The sequence below is a fragment of the Pseudophryne corroboree genome, chromosome 2, assembly GCF_028390025.1.
Source record: "Pseudophryne corroboree isolate aPseCor3 chromosome 2, aPseCor3.hap2, whole genome shotgun sequence".
NCBI classification, from domain to species: domain Eukaryota; kingdom Metazoa; phylum Chordata; class Amphibia; order Anura; family Myobatrachidae; genus Pseudophryne; species Pseudophryne corroboree.
The window spans coordinates 877,026,748-877,033,293 of NC_086445.1; positions in this window are offsets into that span (position 1 = coordinate 877,026,748).

Genomic DNA, 6,546 nt, shown 5'->3' on the forward strand with positions numbered 1-6,546 from the left:
CCTTGTTGTGTCTTGTAATTCTAACTTTTATTTTTGTGATGTAAGAAGTTTTCTTGCAAACGGAAATGGGGAGATTTTGTATGTGGGCCACTTATTAAACGGTTGCAATGTCCCGTATATCTACTACATATACCACGACCCGGGTCTGAAAAAATCCTGGGTTTTTGCTCGAGACCCCCTTTCACAATACATCCGAGACCTGGGAAATTGCTGGGTCGTCCCCTTTCAGACATAGGCCTGGTCTCTAATGGCATTCTACAAGCCAGGGCTGCCAGGCTGCTGTCATACACATACATACATGTCACACTCAAGCAATCACACACACCCCTTCTAAAACCAGCTGATTCTCCTGACAGCACGGAGCGCAGCGCCCCAAGCAGCCTATCAGAGGCTTCTAAGTGCTACCCAGGAGTAAATCCCGGGTTGGACCATTCACACTTTAACCTGGGTTGTTTACATGGGACAAAAGTCCCGGTAAAAACCCTGGCAAATTCCAGGGGTGACGACCTGGGAACCTGTTCCTGGATTGATGCCTTTCAGACATACAGAAATACCGGGTTGATGTATTTCATGTGCAAAAACCCAGGATGTTGAAGTATGTCTGAAAGGGGTATTGGACACTAGAATTGCAACTTCCTTTATTTGCCCTGAAATGATTAGCCAGTCCTCGAGATCTACCGACAGTTCACATTTTCCAGACCACCTAGCTGTGGTGCACAGGTGTAGTCATTACTAATTAAGATGTGCTGCATTCATTCCTGACAATTCTACAGATCTCCAGGAGGCCTGGAAAACATGAACTGTTGGTAGATCTCGAGGACCGGTATGGCCAGCCCTGCTCTATGCCCTCAAAAAATCTCAGCACCCTGCTATTATCCTGCAGCTCCTGGAGTTTTGGTTGTGTCTATAATCTGTTGGACAAGCAATCTGGTGAACTAAACCATAGATAGAGAGGTATTAAATATGTGTTTGAAAATGTGTCCATTCCCCATATAGACAGATTTGCTCAAACACCTTTTTAATACTTTTTATCTATATGGTGCTGCAAGGGTTCAGTAACGCCCTCCATAGTTACTGGAACATACAGCAATTGCACAGTACATAGGTGGAACAGAAAGAGGTAAAATGTGTTACCAACTTTTCCAAGTATACTGTACATTACTATAATCCACATATTACTTAAATTGTTGAGGGAACAGGGGAAAAAGTTATGGGGCACTTTTTTTTCTGACTTAAACAGGAAAAGTTGACACACTAAATATATACATGAGTTCACTACAAATCTTTTACAGGTTGAGTCTACCATATCCAGAATGCTTTGGACTAATAGTGTTCTGGATATCGGATTTTTCCGTATTTTAGAATAATTGGATATCATGGGGATAGCACCCAAGTTAAACCCAGAACGTATGTATGCTTTAAATACACTTTATACACTTGTCGAGGTATCCAATTCGTCGAAACCAGTCGAAAAAACTGCACTTTTTGCCCTTTTTTTAGGTCGAATTTACATTCGACCTATTCAATGCCCGTGCTGTGTTTTTTTTTTTTTTTCATCTGGACGAGAAATCCGGAACTGGCAAAAACCACGTGTATCTGCAAATTTGCCGCCGATACACGTGTTTTGGCGAATTTGCTGGCGTTTTTTTGCACGTTTTGGCGCAATTTTCGCCCATGTCGATTCAAGAAAAAAGTGAAACGGCATGGGAGAATATGGATTAAAAAATGGTCAAAAGCGCCCGCAGTTGAATACCCTTTGTCGAATTAGTTCCGTTTTTTCGACTGGTCGATAAAATGGCACTTAATTGAATACCCCCTAGCCTGAAGTTAGTTTAATACAATATTTTTAATGAATTGTGTGAATGATGTGTACATTGAACCATCAAAAATCAAAGTCACTATCTTAGGTGTGCTCAAAACATTCTGGATTTTGGAATATTCTGGGTAACGGAATTCTGGATATGGGAGACTCAACTTTTTACTAACATTGCATTTAGATCAGTGGCGGAACTAGCGAGCGGTGGGCCCAGGTGCGACAAAATGCTTTGGGCCCCCTCATCCCGTCCACGTCCACCCCCTCACCCCTGGAGAAGATCTGGTGAGGGGGACCTGCTCAGGGCCAGGGAAATGGATACCTAGCAACAGTGCCGTAACTAGACATTTTAGCGCTGTGTGCAAGAAACGGCATCAGAGCCCCCCCAACTATGTAAAACGGGGGGAAATATAGGGGCGTGGCCACAAAATAATACCAATTCATATAATGGTGCACAGTAGTCTAAATTATTCAAATTACGCCACTTTTACACATTACAGCGGACAGATTCGCCTTTTTACACATTACGGCAGACAGCGTCCCCTTCTTTACACATTACGGCGGACAGCGTCCCGTTTTTACACATTACGGCGGACAGCGTCCCGTTTTTACACATTACGGCAGACAGCGTCCCCTTTTAACACATTACGGCAGACAGCGTCCTGTTTTTACACATTACGGCAGACAGCGTCCCGTTTTTACACATTACGACAGACAGCGTCCCCTTTTTACACATTACGGCAGACAGCGTCCCCTTTTTACACATTAAGACAGACAGAATAGATAGACAGAAAGAATAGATGATACTTACTGTCCGCTGGCAGTCAGGCTCCTCGGTTTAGGCAGTCACTGTCAAGCAGCCGCAGATCCTGGGCAGGGGAGAAGAAGGAGGGAGGGAGGGGGACTCAGGAGCCGCAGCAGTGCAGTGTAATTGGTGGAGGCACTGTGATGAGGGAAGCGCATCCCAGCATTCACAGCGACGGAGGACAGCCTATGTGGAAGGAGAGGGACAGCAGTAGCAGCGCCTCCACCAAATACATTGCGCTGCTGCAGCTCCCTCCTCCACCTCCCCAACCTGCAGCGACAACCCCCTCCCCAATGTGTCTCTGCATAGCATCTTTCCTCCCATGTGTATGCAGCCTCGGCAACCCCCTCCCCCCCTGCATGCTATCAACGGCCCCAAACACCCTCCTCCCTGTCTGCAGCTGCTTAATTTACCTGGCCTCTTCTTGCAGCTCCCCATGGAGATCAGCAGCGGAAGGCTCCTCAGAACTGCATTTAGCGCATGAACGTCACGTGTGCAGAGCAGAAAATAAGCTCTACTGTTCCAGAACACTGAAGCCAGACAGCTGCAGCTTGAACTGCGGCGCTACTCCGGCTCTTCATGCCCTGACTGCTGTTGTCCCCCTTTGACTGAGCGGGTCCCGACTCTCTGCATGCGCCGCCACAGTGGCCGGCAAGCTCTAGCAACAAGCACCCACAGCTTCCGCTGGTGCGCTACCTCCTGCTTCCGCACTTCATGCCCTGGCTGCTGATGACCCCCTCTGACTGTGCCTGGGTCCCACCTCTCTGCATGCCACTGTGGCGGCACAAGCAGAGATGCGGGACCCGGTCATCGTCAGAGGGTGCCACCAGCAACCACGGCATGTAGTGCAGGAACGGGAGGTATCGCTGCGGGTGCTTCTTGCTAGAGGATGTTGAAAGCTGGGGACAATGAAGGAGAGGTGACATCCTCCAGAGCTGGGGCCCAGCGGCATCCGCCTCCATTGTCTCCGGCAGTTCCGCCACTGCTAATGAGTCAGTTTGACTCATTACACTGGCTTTGGGCCCCTGGACAGTGGCGGGCCCCAGTGCAAGGCACTGCTTGCACTGGCGGTAGTTCCGCCACTGATTTAGATGTAAAACTTGCAGTGCATCACGGGAAACTGCAATGGGTTTCAACCCTTCTGTAAGTATTCATATTCTGGCTGTAGTGGTTTATACCCCTTCCGGACATAGCCAAAAACATTAGAATTTGCCAGGATAAGCTGAGTCGACCCAGGTCCTGCTTATGTCTGAAAGGATCAGACACAAGTTGACAGTTCCTGGTTTGGGACCCTGCAATAGACCAGGGTTATTCAGTGGGTCAGCTGACCTCACTAAAATGAGGTCAGTAGATTGACCTCATTTTAGTGAGCCAAAAAGGTGTCCCGATTTAAATGATTTCACACTGAATGCCAGGGCAGACACTGCTTGTGTGTGAAAACTTTGGTCTGCAGTGCGTGTGAAAGAGGGTTCTCAGAGATGGGAACAGAGTTACACCAGTGTTGAAAAATCTGTGTCGAGCCATGTATTTGACAGGGCATATGTCTGACTCCATTACCAGATCCTTTCCATGCAAATTGGCCAGATCTGCTAATGAACAGGACTTCAGCATTGTGTGACTAGTTAGCCCGCACATCAGCTGGTGTAGGGCGATACACAGTTTAGCCTTTTGTTTTTTTCCCCCCTCTCCAGCGGGTTTTTAGTAGACATAATGCGAAAAGTTTATGATGGCCGGAAGAAGTTCTGTAGTCGGATATCTTGTCTTTAATAGGTAAAGTTCCCACATTCATTATGAAAAATCTCACAAGAAAAATACAAACATTTGCTTTCATGATACAGTAAATAGAAGTAAACAGCCACTTGCCGCTATAATTGGTAACAAAGATAAATGAGTGATGCTGCCACCAAGTTTTTTGTAATGCGTTTTAGTACAAGGATGTTGAGTAGTTTTATGTAGGAGCAGTATATGGCCACGGAGCGCTTTTACCTGTAAATGAAAAAAAAATGCGTTACTTTGTACAGTCTAGATTAAAATTTTAGCAAAGGCTACTGGTCTGTATCACCCATTTATTGCTCGGCTGAGATAACAAAAGAAAAAACACATTTTGTCATGGATTAAGATCACATGTAGATGGGGGATGTCCAGAAAATCAATGACCTGAATGGTAGATGCTAGAACCAAGTGGGTTAAAGGACCTCCAATGTCAGGGGGGGGAGCTAGGTCAGCGGGATAGTTCTTTCCCTATCCACGCCACCAACTACTCCCTTCAGTCAAATGGTGGCAAGTAGAACGAGAGCCCGAATCAAAGCGAGCCCGCGAGGGTACATTTCAGGTACCATGTTCGGGCCTTGTGCCTCCCCCTGGTGATGTCAGAGGTCCTTTTCCCAACTTGGTTTTAGCCATAACCTGACCTGAGTGCCACAGTTTGGGAAGTATGCAGATTAGCTGACTGCCCCAACACTGCACTATATTGCCAATGTCACACTGACAGGCCAGGCTCTATTGCTTACAATAGCACAGGTTAGCTTGTACTACTGTGAACGCTGATCAGGTGAAGGATTCTGTTGACACAATCTGTACTACACAGAAAATTCACTCCGAAACGTTTAACTGTATCTTGGGATGTACTTAATAGGCAATAGGGGGAGGGGGTGGTTATGGTTAGGCAGCAGGATGAGATTGTAAGGCTGCGGGAGGATTGGATTAAAGCTAAAAGAACAAAATCCGTTGGGATGCCGCTGTCACCATTCTGACCGTTTGGATCCTGTACATGAGGGCATCAATACAAACCACTAATCTTTATGAATACATAAAACCATTTTACCAAACTACAATAACCACACTGCTTTCCTTCTGAGGATGATATTCCTAAAATGTTCATGTAGCATGACCAAATGCCAGCTACACTTTCACAATTCACACACAAACTTGAAATCTACATAAAAAACGGAGGTGATTAGAGGCATATGGGACCTGCAGGCGTGTTTTCGGAAACTAGTTTCCTTTTGTGTGTGTGTGTGTGTGTGTGTGTGTGTGTGTGTGTGTGTGTATGTGTATAATATATATATATATATATATATATATAGAAAATCTCCTTTATTTGGAATCACTAGTAAGTTAAACTACATATGTGCCGTCACCTTTCATTCTTTGGTTGCAAAGAGACACTTTTTTCTTTTTATTTCTTTTTGTCATTTTGTATTTTCATTTCCTAGCATAGGCTTGTTGCATGCTGATTCTGGTAGCTTGCAGTGGTAGTAGGCAGTCTGTATAGCCTGTCCTGCTGCAGCGCAGGGGGGAGCAGAACTGTGTCACTCGCCCTGTGTGCACTCCAGTCTTCTCGGACAACACCTGGACCTAGTGACGTGCACCCTCTCACTCTTGTGGAGGGTGCCAGTAGGCCAGCACAGTACTGAATGTTGTCACTATTTTGCCAGGTCTATGTGGTAGTTCCCTGATCATGTCACAACGTTAAGATTCCACGGCTTTGTGCGAAGTCCCAGGTTCTGTTGGCATTGCAGTGGATGCAATGACATTTCCTTGGCATATATGGTATATATATCAGGCATTCCCAACCTTGGTCCTCAAGCATACCTCCCAACATTACCCTCTCCAGGAGGGACACAATGTTCTGCTTCTGGACTTTCCTCTTAATTCATGACTGCCAACACCTGTTTTGAACATGTTAATGGATAAGAAAGGTGTTTCACCACAGGTGATGGCAATCATAATTTAAGAGAAAAGTCCAGGAGCACAGCATTCTGTCCCTCCTGGAGAGGGTCATGTTGGGAGGTATGCTCAAGGCACACTGAGGGTCATTCAGGTGTGGTTGCACCTGCGACCATTGGTGCAAAGTACAGATTTTAGGTACTTTGCACATGCCAGGACCTGCTTTGCACGTGTGTTAATGGGTCCTGTGGCATAAAAC